Source organism: Myotis myotis, unplaced genomic scaffold (assembly GCF_014108235.1).
Source record: "Myotis myotis isolate mMyoMyo1 unplaced genomic scaffold, mMyoMyo1.p scaffold_m19_p_1, whole genome shotgun sequence".
In the NCBI taxonomy this organism is placed as follows: Eukaryota; Metazoa; Chordata; class Mammalia; order Chiroptera; family Vespertilionidae; genus Myotis; species Myotis myotis.
Genome location: NW_023416313.1, coordinates 197,593,672 through 197,608,240, shown reverse-complemented (window position 1 = coordinate 197,608,240; position 14,569 = coordinate 197,593,672). Strand labels below are relative to the sequence as shown.

At 41.5% G+C, this 14,569-nt stretch overlaps 1 protein-coding gene and 1 pseudogene across 16 annotated transcripts in view; both read right to left on the bottom strand.

Annotated features, from left to right (window-relative positions):
- The window catches only part of GPHN (gephyrin), a 439,201-nt gene that overhangs the window by 181,724 nt on the left and 242,908 nt on the right, over positions 1–14,569 (bottom strand). The gene's annotated exons all lie outside the window — the stretch shown is intronic.
- Positions 7,349–10,122, bottom strand: LOC118656722 (annotated as a pseudogene).

Here is a 14,569-nt window from a genome sequence, read left to right as displayed (position 1 = left end):
TATTTCAAATTAAAATATTAAAAAATTAAAAATTAGTAAAATATTAATTGAAATGTATCTGAATTACATGAAAAGTCTCCTAATTGCATCTACCATAATTTATCAAATTGTGCTAAAATTTATGAGGGTTCAATTAAAAAATATCTTAATTCTAAATGATATAATAGAAAATATATAATAGTGCAGTTATAAGCACTTATCTGAAAATAAAAATTTAAAGAAGTGAATTTAAGCAAGGGATTAGCCAAAGAAAATTTATGTACAACCCATGGACACAGACAACAGTATTGTGATGGCCAGAGAGAAGTGGGAGGCAAGAGCTGGGTAGAGGGGGCAAAAAGGGGAAATAGGGACATCCTATATTCTATCTAATAAAAGAGAAACATGGTAATAGGCATACGACCGCTACCCTTCCCATTGGCTAATCAGGGCGATATGCAAATTAACTTCCAGCCAAGATGGCGGCTGGCAGCCAGGCAGCTTGAAACTAACATGAGGCTTGCTTGCTTCAGTGACGGAGGACTCCAATGTTCCCCGCCTGCTTGCCCGCCTCTGAGCTGGCAGTTTGAAACATAGTTACAAAAACAGAAGCTAAACAAAACCCCAGAAACCAGCTTTCAGCTAGCCGGGATCTCAGACCTGGAGTTGACATAGAGTTTCCATTGTAGAACCTAAACAAACCAGATACCTGCTTTCAGGAGCGGAGGCCTAAGAGCTGGAGCCTCAGAGCTAAAGCTGGCTCAGAATAAAAAAAAAAAAAAAGAAAAAAAGGAGCGGTTGGGAGCTTCAGTCCCAGCCTGAAAATAGCCTCAGCCCCTCACCCAGACTGGCCAGGCACCCCAGTGGGGACCCCCACCCTGAAGGGTGTGTGACCAGCTGCAAACAGCCATCATCCCCGCATCCAGGCTGGCCAGGCACCCCAGTGGGGACCCCCACCCTGATCCGGGACACCCTTCAGGGCAAACCAGCCAGCCCCCACCCATGCACCAGGCCTCTATTCTATATAGTAAAAGGGTAATATGCCTCCCAGCACCGGGATCAGAGGAGCTGTGAGGTCTCCCGGCACCGGGATTAGCATGACAGGGGGCAGCGCCCAAACCCCCTGATCGCCCTGTGGCTCTGTGTGTGACAGGGGGCGGGGCCACAACCTCCCTATCAGCCCTGCTCTGTTCCTGATAGGGGAAGGAACCCCAACCCCCTGATTGGCCCTGCTCTGTGCCTGATAGGGGGGAGCTCCCCAACCTCCTGATCGCCCTGCGGCTCTGTGTGTGACAGGGTGCAGCGCCCCAACGCCCCCCCACACCACGGGCCCTGCTCTGTGTGTGACGGGGTAGAGCCATAACCTCCCCATCGGCCCTGCCCTGAGTCTGAGAGTGGCGGCGCCCCAACCCCCTGATCCGCCCTGTTCTGTGCGTGACGGGGGGAGCTCCCCAACCACCTGATGAGCCCTGCTCTGTGCGTGACAGGGGGTGGCGCCGCAACCTCCCCATCGACCCTGCCTTGAGTGTGACAGGGGACGGTGCCCCAACCCCCCAATTGGCCCTACCCTGAGCGTGACTGAGGGTGGCATCACAACCTCCCAATCTGCCCTGCTCTGTGCATGACAGGGGGCGGCGCCCCAATTCCCCAATCGGCCCTGCTCTAAGCCTGACCAGGGGCTGCACCTAGGGATTGGGCCTGCCCTCTGCCACCCGGGAGCAGGCCTAAGCCAACAGGTCGTTATCTTTCGAGGGGTCTCAGAGTGCGAGAGAGCACAGGCCGGGCTGAGGGACCCCCCCTTCCCCCCCGAGCGCACAAATTTTTGTGCACTGGGCCTCTAATAATAATAATAAAAGGCTAATATGCACATTGACTGAACGGTAGAATGACTGGTTGCTATGATGCACACTGGCCACCAGGGAGCAGATGCTCAATGCAGGAGCTGCCCCCTGGTGGTCAGTGCACTTCTATATGGGGAGTGCCACTCAGCCAGAAGCTGGCTCATGGCTGGCCAGTGCAGAGGTGGTGGGAGGAGCCTCTCCCACCTCCGTGGCAGCACTAAGAATGTCCAACTAACGGTTTAGACCTGATCCCTTGGGGGCCTAAGCCTTTAGTCAGACATCCCCTGAAGGCTCCCTGGCTGCCAGACAGATGTCTGACTGCAAGCTTAGGTCTGATCCCCAGGGGAGTGGGCCTAAGTTGACAGGTGGACATCCCCCAAGGGGTCCTGGACTGTGAATGGGTGCAGGATGGGCTGAGGAACCCTCCCCCCCAAGTGCACAAATTTTTGTACACCGGGCTTCTAGTCCTATCTAATAATAGACAAAGATTGAAATTGACCATACCTTCGCTACGCCTCCCATTGGCTAATCAGTGAGATATGCAAATTAACCGTCAACAAAGATGGCGATTAATTTGCATATATAGGCACGTAGCTGCGGAGCGAAGACTGAAGGCGGCTCGGCCGGAGAAGCAAGGGCTGTGAGGGCAGCTCCGGCCGAAGCAGCGAGGGCTGTGAGGGCGGTTCTGGCCAGAGCAGCACTGGTTTTCCTCCGGTACCTGGGACCCAGGCCTATTGCACGAATCTTTTCGTGCAACAGGCCTCTAGTATAACTATATTTTCCAAGAGTGTTCCAGCATATTATTTTCTCATATAAAGCAGACATAATTTTTATTGTTTTACAAGGTACATTAAATAATTTTACTCATATATTTACCACTGTCTTATTCTCTTTTCCTTCTTGAATTCTCAACTCTTCATTTGAGATAAAATTTCATCTAAAAGAAGGATATCCTTTAAATTCTTTAAGTGCGGTTGTTTGGGTAATAAAATCACCAATTTCTATAAGTAGGAAAATGGCATTTCTTCCCTCCTTCATTCCTGAATGACAACTTTACTGGATGTGTAATTCTTGGTTATCAATTATTTTCTTTCAGCACACTGAAAGCATTATTCCAGTATCTTGTTTCAATTATTGTTATTAAGAGGTTAACAATGAGTAAAACTGCTGTTTAATTTTAGGTGTTTTGTGTTTTTGCTCTCTCCAATTTTTGAAAGATTTATATTCATAAAACTGAAATTTCCATTTGACAAAATACTATAAGTAAATATAAAAGTGAACAAAGAACTAATTAGAAAAATATGACTTAAAATGTTAATATTTAAAAAACTCATAAAATCAATAAAAAAGCAGACTAGCCTAAGAATTGATAAATGAAGTGAATATGCAACTTATAAATGAGGAAATACGAAGTATATAAATACATGTAAATGTTTCATATTGCTATTAAGCAAAGAATTCTATATCTAAATAATATACCATTTATTGTTTATTACACTGAGAAAAAACCAAAATTATAATTCCAAGATATAAAGAATTATGCATTTTCAACAACTATATTGAAGTATAACTAACATATCATACATTTCATTTTCTGAAAATTTTAAGATCTCTTTTCCATGGTATTTTATAGTGTTACTATGATATGCCAGGTATAGATTTCTTTATATTCATCCAGCTACTGATTTGTTTGGGTCCTGAATTGAAGATTGATGTCTTTCAAGATTTTGAAATTGTTTTTGGTTTTATTTGTCAAACATTTCCTTTCCTTCATTCTCTATTATCTCTTTCTGAACTCCAGTTATACTTTATATGGATTTGTGCACATTGAAAGGAAATTAATTAGAAGAAATATTTTAAAATCACTATTCACCTTTTCTCTATAATAGAAGTGTCAACCAAATTCACAATTGAGAATGACAGATGGAAATAGACGCATGCGATTGGCGTCCACGAGAGCTTTATATATATATAACTTGCTTAATTAGATCTGCTTTCTGATTTAGCTAAACTTTTTCCAGCACAGTGAAGCACCCAAACTTCTCTTTCAGATAATTGTCAGCAACACAGCAGTAAATATCAACACAAAGCAGATTACTTACTTATTTATTTAAATATATGTTTATTGATTTTAGAGAGGAATGGAGAGGGAGAGAGAGATAGAAACATCAATGATGAGAGAGAATCATGCATCGGCTGCCTCCTGCATGCCCCACACTGGGGATCGAGCCCACAACCCGGGTATGTGCCCTTGACTGGAATCGAACCCGGGACCCTTCAGTCGCAGGCCGATGCTCTATCCACTGAGCCAAACTGGCTAGGGCTATGAAGTAGATTATTATTGTAGATCATGAAGGGAGAACAAAGGGTGAAATATCTAACTGTGGCAGTGTTTGACTATATCCTACGCAGTGAGAAAACCTGAAGTCATTTTCAAGGTCCAACATTTCTTACTTCTTTTCAGTCGGGTCAAGTTTCTAAACTTTTTAAATCTCCATTTTCCGGCTAATGAAAAGAAAATAGGATTCTACTAAGTCTCCTATCTACCTACTCCAGGACTTCTGTGAGGATCAAATGAGATGAGACATGGGAAAACACTTCACAGACATTTGGTTAAACTGTGAAATGTTTGCACTTGGCTATAAAGCAAGTCGGGTCCCTGGGCTAAAGAAACTCCCAGGAGGCTAGTCGGGCGTTGTTACATGATGTCATTACCTGGCACCCACAGCCACTGTTTCCAGGCTGGGCTGGGCTGTGGGCCGCATTTCGCACCATGGAGTCTTGGCAGCGTTGACTGTGATTTGGTGGGCTGTTGCTCTGGGGTAGTGGAGGAGCCTGTGTCTGGCTTGGGGGAAGCCAATTGTTGGTTTGTCGGTGCCCAGTCCACGGTGCTGTTTCTTTTAAAATGGCCAGTGCGCATCATGGCAGCTCCTGCATTGAGTGTCTGGCCCTGGTGGTCAGTGCGCATCATAGCTACCAGTCCGACGGTCAGATGGACACTTAGGCTTTTATATATATAGATATTCTCACTGTATTCTCAATGTTTCTTAATTTTTATGTCGCTGTCAATCTGAATTGTATTCTGGATAATTTCTTCAAATATTTTCTTCTAGTTCCCTAATTCTCTCTTCAATTATATATAATCTGCAATCTAATCTATTTAGTTTAATATTTGTCATTATTATATTTTACCTATCTAAATATGTTTCATTCTTTTAAAACTACTTGCTACTTGAATATAATTTTCCAGCTTCTTTTTTAGTTCTCTTAGATATATTACATTATTTCTTTTTATTCTGTCTGATACCAGGGTTTTAAGTCTTTCAGATCTCTCATTCCTTAATGTGCCTTGATACTTGTGTGGGTGACCTGCTAATTTCTGTAGAACTTTATCTGTGACAAACCTTTGAGGTTTAGATTGAAGTATAATTCCTGAAGAGAGGATTTATGTCAGTCCAATATTTGGGACACTTCCAACACAGAGACACTTTAAATTTAATTTTCCTTTACTTGATGTTTTTCAGATTACACAAGTAATCCAAACCTATACCATTATGTGGTTATGGTATTGAGGAGATAACAGCTGGACTCGACTCCTTCCAAAGTCAAGGAGATAATTAAAGAGATAATTCTGGGTCAAACTGCTTACTTAAAAAAATGCACTAAACTGATCCTGTGCTCTAGGTGCTTCTGAACTAAAGCTGTACTAGAGTTGCTGTGCAAGGATCTGAAGATACCATGAGGAACTTGAACCATGTTACTCAGATTGTTTATTTTTTGTAACAGCAGAAGCACATATACACACTCAGTGCCCTCAGCCCCATCCCTCAGAATAACATGGAAGTCCTTGGGTTGTAGGAGGAATCCTTTGGAGGGAAATGGATGCCTGGTCCACACTGCCTTGACTGGTTGGGATGAAAGGGCCATTGCAGGGCCTAGTTACATGTCATCCCTAGGCCTAAGAAACCCTAAAGATGGGAATGGATGCAAGCTCAGGATATTAATCACTAATCCAGCATGTCTAGGGGTCAAGGTTAAGTCTGCTACTAGCTTCTTCTACAAGAATATATACATTCAGGGTGTCCGCCTCAAAAAGTCCAAACTCCTAGGATCCCCACAAAAACATGGTCTGGCAGAAAAGGAAAGTCTTAGAGCAGCCGTGGGCAAACTACGGCCCGCGGGCCGGTTCCGGCCCGTTTGAAATGAATAAAACTAAAAAAAAAAAAAAAAGACCGTACCCTTTTATGTAATGACTAGAGGCCCGGTGCACAAAAATTTGTGCACTCGGGGGAGGGGGGGTCCCTCAGCCCAGCCTGTGCCCTCTAGCAGTCTCGGACCCCTCGGGAGATAACGACCTGCTGGCTTAGGCCTGCTCCCGGGTGGCAGAGGGAAGGCCCAATCCCTAGGTGCAGCCCCTGGTTGGGCTCAGAGCAGGGCCGATTGGGGAGTTGGGGCGCTGCCCCATCATGCACAGAGCAGGGCAGATTGGGAGGTTGTGATGCCACCCTCAGTCACGCTCAGGGTAGGGCCAATTGGGGGGTTGGGGCACCATCCCCTGTCACACTCAAGGCAGGGTCGATGGGGAGGTTGCGGTGCCACCCCGTCACACACAGAGCAGGGTGGATCAGGGGGTTGGGGCGCTGCCCCCGTCACACACAGAGCAGGGCCCATCAGGGGGTTGGGGCGCCACCACTCTCACACTCAGGGCAGGGCCGATGGGGAGGTTATGGCTCTACCCCATCACACACAGAGCAGGGCCCATGCGGGGGGGGGGGGGGAGGGGGTTGGGGAGCTCCCCCCTATCAGGCACAGAGCAGGGCTGCTCAGGGGGTTGGGGCCCCGCCCCCTGTCACACACAGAGCCGCAGGGCGATCAGGGGGTTTGGACGCTGCCCCTTGTCACGCTGATCCCGGTGCCGGGAGGCATATTACCCTTTTACTATATAGGGTAGAGGCCTGGTGCATGCATGGGTGGGGGCTGGCTGGTTTGCCCTGAAGGGTGTCCTGGATCAGGGTGGGCGTCCCCACTGGGGTACCTGGCCAGTCTGGGTGAGGGGCTGAGGGCTGTTTTCAGGCTGGGAGTGACTGAAATTCCCAACCGTTCCTTTTTTTCTTTTTTTTATTCTGGGCCAGCTTTACCTTGAGGCTTGGCTCCAGCTCTTATGCCTCCAAGGCTGAAAGTAGGTTTCTGGCCTTTGCTTACAATGTTGCGAATCTGCTGGCGGTATTTGTTACAACGTTTCTTAAACTGCCTGCTCAGAGCCCTGCCGCCGCAGGCGGGGAACGTTGGTTTCCTCCAATGATCCTCTGTCACTGAGGCAAGCAAGCCTCATGTTAGTTTCAAGCTGCCTGGCTGCCAGCCGCCATCTTGGCTGACAGTTAATTTGCATACCTTGCTGATTAGCCAATGAAAAGGGTAGAGGTCATACGCCAATTACCATGTTTCTCTTTTATTAGTGTAGATGTTTACTTTGAATTTATATTACTTCACACGAACACTCCATCCATGCTTTGGTTCCGGCCCTCCGGTCCAGTTTAAGAACCCATTGTGGCCCTCGAGTCAAAAAGTTTGCCCACCCCTGCCTTAGAGTCTGCTGAATGATGCAAGTCAGGCCCAGAGTGGACCACACTGCTCTCAGCACCACTCCAAAAGGCATCCATTGGCAAGGACAGCCCAAAGGGGCACTGCCACCAGCCTGGCTCAAACCCAAGCCTGGGTTAGGAATGGTCATGTTCAATCACCTTTAGACCATCTGGACTTCTGATTCCTCAGCTATTCCCTGAAACTTTTCCATGATGATCCCTGAGGGGGGCTTGAGTGCTGGGTGTGGGGGGCTCTCCAGTGTCTTTGGACAGCACATAGTAGACTATCTCTTGGGCATTGGTCTGATTCACCACATGGATGACAGTTCTGGAGGTGTCCTGAGAGGCTGAGAGGGCTATCCCCTCACTACCTCTGCTTTCCTCTTCCACCTCTTCCTGGGGTCCTGAATCCCCTGATGCTGATTTTAGAATGATGCTCTGCAGGCTGCTCTCATTCAGTGATACTCTCAGGCCCAATCCTTCTCGTGATTGCCACAGCAGTTGCTGTGTCAGCTCTACACTTTCATAGCGAACTAGCTACAGCTGCATGTAGCCGTCTTCATGTTCCTTGTTCAAGTGTCACTTGAACTGGTGCTTCTTATGAAGATACATGGTGAGGCTGTTGCACCTTGTGAAGCATTTGGGACACACATGACATTTGTACTTTGGCTCTGAGTAATCTTCATGCACTTTTCAGTAATGGGACTTGACAGAGCAGAGGGCTCGGGCACTAAAGTTGCAGTTCTCAAAATGATACCTGTAGGCTGGCTCCTTGCTATGGGTATACAGGTGCTTCCAGAAGTCAAGTAGATTCTTGCAGCTGAAGTTACAACAGTCACATTTAAAAGGCCAGTCCTCACTGTGGCGATAGTGCATGTGGTTGCAGAGGGAGAATGGCAGCAGACAGATCATATCACACAGAGGACACTTACAATATAGTGATTCACATGGTTATGCATATGGTCGCACAACACCTGTCACAAATCTCATGGAACAGTGAGAGCACTGGGAGCATTGCTGATCCAATGAGGTCTGGCAATAGATGTGATCTAAGAACTTGGTCAAACATGCCCTGAAGGTGGGGCAGGCCACCACCTTTTCCTGGGTATGGCTACAGAGGTGCTTACGAAGCTTACAGTGGTCCTTGAAGGTACAGGTACAGCCTTTCCTGCCACACAGCACCACATGGTTGTCTTTGCCAACTGCTTTGTATTCACAGCACAGGCTGTGCCCTTCCACATGCCAATAGAACCACTCAGGATTATTAAAGGAGCTCTCACAGTGCTCCCACAGACATGGGAAGTGGTCAGGGATGTCAGGTCATGTAGCTGTGGAAGTCCAAATGCAAGGGCTGAAGTTGGCCTGACTCTGCAGGGCTGGCAGCCCCCCACTGATTCAACTTGGTATGGTAGCAGTGGTAGTAGACATGGACAAGGTCAGCACAACTGACCAGAGGACAAAGGCCACACTCCTGCCATATGCAGGGGTATTCTTCCTCCAGCATATCCTCCTCATCATCCTTTTCTTCCTTCCCCAAGCTGTGCAGGTACTTCTGCAGGAGGTGAGTGACGTGTTCACAGAACTCCTACATGGCCAAACACAGAAAGGAGGAGGACCCCCATTCACACTGTAGGTCCAGGTTCTCCTTTTGGGAAACTTTCCCAGGGGGCAGCATGGCCTTCACTTGCCCCTCAGCTCCTAAGTCTCTCCAGTTTTCCTTCTACCTTGACCATTTCTGGAAGGGCCCAGATTGTTTATTATATGGCTTATGACGATGGAACTCAGCTATCAAAAAACTCTTATGGGACTACAGTACATAAAAAAAAAATATATATTAGGGGGGTGAGAGGAGGGAAAAGGTACCAGCTTTCCTGTGCTGCAGTAGTTATTCATCCCAAACCTGTCTCACTTGTCTTTTGCAACCTGATGTACTTCCTATGATGCTGAATGGATGTCTGATGTATTGTAGCAATATACCAAGAAAATTTGCATTCCATGGATGCTGTATTTACTATCCTAAAGCATTTCTTCACATTGTGGTGAAATATACATACCATGCAATTTACCATTTTAACCAATTTTAAGTGTTCAGTTCATTGGCATTAAGTACATTCAAACTGCTGTGTAACTATCACTATACATCTCCAGAACTTTGTCATCATTCTGTACTGAAACTGTCCAATAAACAATAACTCCATGTTCCACCCTTCCCATCCTGGGTAGTCACTGTTCTACTTTCTATATCTATGTATTTGACTTCATATAAGTGGAATCATACAATGTTTGTCCTTTTGTCTAGTTTACTTTACTTAGCACATCTCTAAGGTCATCCATGTTGTATAATGTATCAGAAATTCATTCATTTTTAAGACTAATATTCCATTGTATGTACTGATACATAACACATTTTGTTTATCCCTTCACCTATCCATAAAGGGACATATGAGTTGCATCCACCTTTTGGCTGTTGTGAATAAAACACTATAACCATTGGTGTACAAGTATTGTTCCAGTCTTTGCTTTCAGTTATTTTAGGCATAAACCCAGAAGTGGAATTGCTGGAAAATACGGTAATTCTATATTTAATTTTCTTGAGTAGTGGCCATAGTGTTTTAAACAACAGCTGCACCATTTTACATTCCCACTAACAATGTACAAGGGTTCCAATTTCTCTACACCCTCACCAGTGCTTGAATTTCTGTTTTGTTGTTTTTTTTTTCGATAACAGCCATCCTAATAGGTGTAAAGTGGTATCTCATTGTAGTTTTCATTTGCATTTCTCTAATGATTGCTGGTGTTGAGTATCTTTTCATGTGCTTACTGGCTATTTGTATATCTTCTTTAGAGAAATACCTATTTAAGTCCTCTGCCCATTTTTAAATTGGGGTGTTTGTTTTGTTTTTGAGTTGGAGTCCTTTACAAATTCTGGATATTAAACCCTTATCAGATATATGACTTGCAATTTTTTTTTTACCATTCTGCGGTTGTCACTTTATTTTGTTGATATTGTATTTTGAGGCACAAAGTTTTTAATGTTGACAAAGTCCAACTTGTCTATATTTTATTTTATTACTTTTGATATTATAGTCAAAAAGCACTGCAAAATCTAATGTCATCAAGCTTTCCCCTGAAGTTTTCTTCCACATGTTTTATAGTTTTAACTCTTACATTTAGGTCTTTGATTCTTTTAAAGTTAATTATAATATATGGTATAGGGTATAGGGCCAACTTCATACTTTTCATGTGGATATTCAATTTTCCCAACACCATTTGGGAAGATTATAATTTTCCACACTGAATTGTCTTAGTACCCTTCTCAAAAATAACTGGCCTCTCTATTCTTTCTCTTCTTTAAAATCCTCTTTTAAAAAATATATTTTTATTGACATGAGAAAGAGAGAGGAAAGGAGAGGGAGAGAGAGAAACATCAATGTGAGAGAAACATTGATTGGTTGCCTCCTGCATGCCCTTACTGGGGTCATGCCCACAACCTGGGCATATACCCTGACTGAGAAACAAACTAGTAACCTTTTGGTGCATGGGACACTGCTCAACCAACTGAGCAACACCAGCCAGGTTTGACCTCTCTATTCTATTCCATTGGTTTAAAAAAGTCTGTCTTAATGCCAGTACCACAGTTTTAATTACTGTAGCTTTTTAATAAGTTTGATATCAGGGAGAGAGAGTCCTCCTACTTTATTGCTCTTTTTCAATATTGTTTTGGCTATTTGGGGTCCCTTGAGATTTTCTATAAATTTTAGAATAAAATTTTCTATTTCTGCAAAAGGATGTTGCTATGTGTATTTTGATAGGACTGCATTACATCTGTAGATTACTTTGGGTAGTAATGACATTTTCATAATTAAATTTTCCAATCCATAAACCTGGGATGGATTTCCATTTAATTAAGTCTTTCATTTCTTTCAGCAATGTTTGGTAGTTTTCAGTGTACAAGTCTTTCACCTCCTTGATCAAGATAATGAGTAAGAATTTTATTCTTTTAAATGCTATTGTTAATGTATAGAAACACAACTGCATGTTGATCAAATGCATGTTGATTATGTATCTTAAGCTTGGCTGAATATAATTCTTAGTTCTAATGGGCTGTGTGTGTATAATCTTTAGGGTTTTTGTTACATAGAAGATTAAGTCAAACAGGAATAACTTCAATTCTTTCTTCCCAATTTGGAATTTCATTAATTAACTGATTAATTTATTTTTGCCTAATGCTCCAACTACAACTTCCAATAGCTTCTTTTTTTTTTTTTTTTTTTTAAGTGGCAAAAATTGGCATCCTGGTCTTGTTCCTATTTTAGAGAAAGAGCATTCAGTCTTTCACCATTGAGTATGATATTTTCTGTGTGTTTTTTAATATAAGGCCTTTATTCTGTTAAGGTAGTTTCCTTCAATTTCTGATTAAGTGTTATTAACATGAATGCATGCTGAATTTTGTCAAATAATTTTTTTTGTATCAACTGAGCTACTCAGTGTTTTTAATCCTTTATTTTGTTAGTATGGTATATTGATTGTTCTGTTTTGTGGGTTTTTTTTGTATGAAGAACTATTCTTGCATTCTAGATATAAATCCCACTTCATCATGGTGCATAATTCTTTCAATATGCTGCTGAATTTGGTTTGCTAGTATATTGTTGAATATTTTTGCATCAATGTTCATAAAGAATATTGGTCTGCTGTTTTCTTGAAGTTTTTTTTGTCTTTCCTTGGTATAGGGTAGTGCTGCCCTCATAGAATTAGTTAGGAAGTGTTCCCTTCTCTTCAATTTTTTTTGAAGAGTTTGAGAAGGATTGGTATCCATTATTTCTTAATGTTTGGTAGACTTATTAGTGAAGCCGTTGGATACAAGCATTTTATTTGTAGGTAGGTTTTTGATTACTGATTCAGTCTTCTTACTAGTTACAGATCTATTTGGATTTTCTATTCCTTTGTGATTCAATCTACTAGGCTTTGTGTTTGTAGGAATTTGTCCATTTCATCTAGATTATCCAATTTTGTTGATCTTTTTAAAGAAACAATATTTGATTTAGTTAATTTTTCTGTATTGCTTTTTCCATTTGCTATTTTATTTATTTCCGCTTTAATCTTTATTATTTTCTTTTTTCTTCTAGTTTTGGGTTTTGTTCATTCTTCTTTCTTTAGTTCCTTAAGCTACAATGTTAGGTGGTTGTTTTGAGACTTTTCTTTTTAAATGTAAGCATTTACAGCAATAACTTTCCTTATCAATTAAGTTTTGTTAGGAATCATGGAGGCAGGAAACAGTGAAACTTTTTTTTTAATGTGCTGAAAAAAAGAGCTGTCAATCCAGAATACTACATCTAGTGACAATATCCTTCAGGAATAAAGGTAAAATAAAGGCATTTTCAAATGAAAGAAAGCTATTAGAAGGTATTTCCAACAGACTTGTTTAAGAACTAGAACACCCAACCAATAAAAATACAACAACAATGATTAACACTTAAATAAGACTTATATATCAGTTGTTGTTTTAAATACTTTACATAGACTCACTCACTTAATTCAAGGACACTGGTACTATTAACATCCTCATTATACAGATAAGAAAACAAAACAGATGTTAAGTAGCTAGTAAGTATTAGAGCCTGAATAGAACCCAAGCCAGCCATCTGCCTTCAGAGATGATGCTCTTAACTAATACGTACTTGATACTATCTTCCAACTTTCTTGTACAGAAAACCTATAGTATATCAAGTAATCAAATAGATAAAAACAATTTGGAATAGATTTGGTGATTCTGAAAGGTATTTTTATTTAATTCTGCTCTCTAGAGATAAAAACAGAAATGCAAGGCACCAACTTGACAGATTACCTTGAAAAAAATTCTATTAGAATTAGGATGTATTGATTTATCAATAAAAATAACCTTAACAATGAATAATTTTTGAGTACTTACTATGTGTTAAAAGTGGTTTTGTAGGGTGAGGATGTAAAAATGAATAAGACAAAGCTCCTGTTCTTGAGAGTTTTATACAAATTAGGTAATACAGACAAGAAAGTACAGTAGGTCCTCGGGCTACGTCGGAGATGCGTTCCTACGGATGTAATGTGATTTTCGCCGTAAGTTGGAACCCACCTACATAAGCACCTACGTCACTCACATGGAGCACATACATAGCAGTAATGAAGTGAAACAGTAAAAAATATTTAAAAGAAAGATAACAATTCCTGACCTTTACTTGTGGTAAATAAATAATAAAAAACATAAAGCACATATGAACATATGTCGAAATGACAGAACATTTTTTTTTTACAAATAAATGGGAGATGGCGATGTAACCATGAAACAACATACGTCGAGTCTGATGTAACCCGAGGACTGTTTGTAAATAATTAAAATATAGCATGTGTTATAATAGAATTATATGCAAAGTCCAAAGTACATACAAGGTAAAAATGCTATCAAAAGGAAGCATCAATCTAATTATGGCTGTTTTAAAAATAGGAATTAAAAAAGGCTTTAAAAAGCACCAAAAATGAACATTCATGGGAATATTCTACAATTTCCTTTTCCACTCATGTAGAACTGTTTCAAATCTATTAACTGTTTCAAATCTGTGGAAACTCTCAGTTAAGTCGGCAATGAACAGAAAGAAAAGTCAGAAGAATTTGTTACCCTGATGTGTATATGTTTTAATTTTCAAAGTCCACAGCATAATGATGATGACCTTATACAAAGTACTTAGAATCAGCTCCTGTTGATTAGTTTTCCACTTACTTAGCAGTCCAGTGCTCAGTCCAGTGGATTCAAAAGATGGAAAAGGAATTAATCCAGAAAAATCTTTCAATAAGAAAAAAAGTAATATTTCTATACTGGCTCAAGAAATCTATAGAAAATTTTAAGGATTACCTTAACCGTTGCAAAGAACAAGTTCTCCAGGTTAACTGTGGGATCATTAAGGACAAGGCCTTACATATTTTTTTCTATTCTTAGTATCCCTAATGGTTAATATGGGCCTGTCAAATAGAGTATTACTATGCCTGCCAAAATAAAATTTACATTATAAAAGAATTAACAAGAGATGAAGTTTAATTCTTTAACTATATTCCTTTTATTCCAAGAAAGAGTTATATGTTCACAGATAACTACACTTAATTCCATAGAGAAAAGGGATCAAATTTGACTCTAGACCT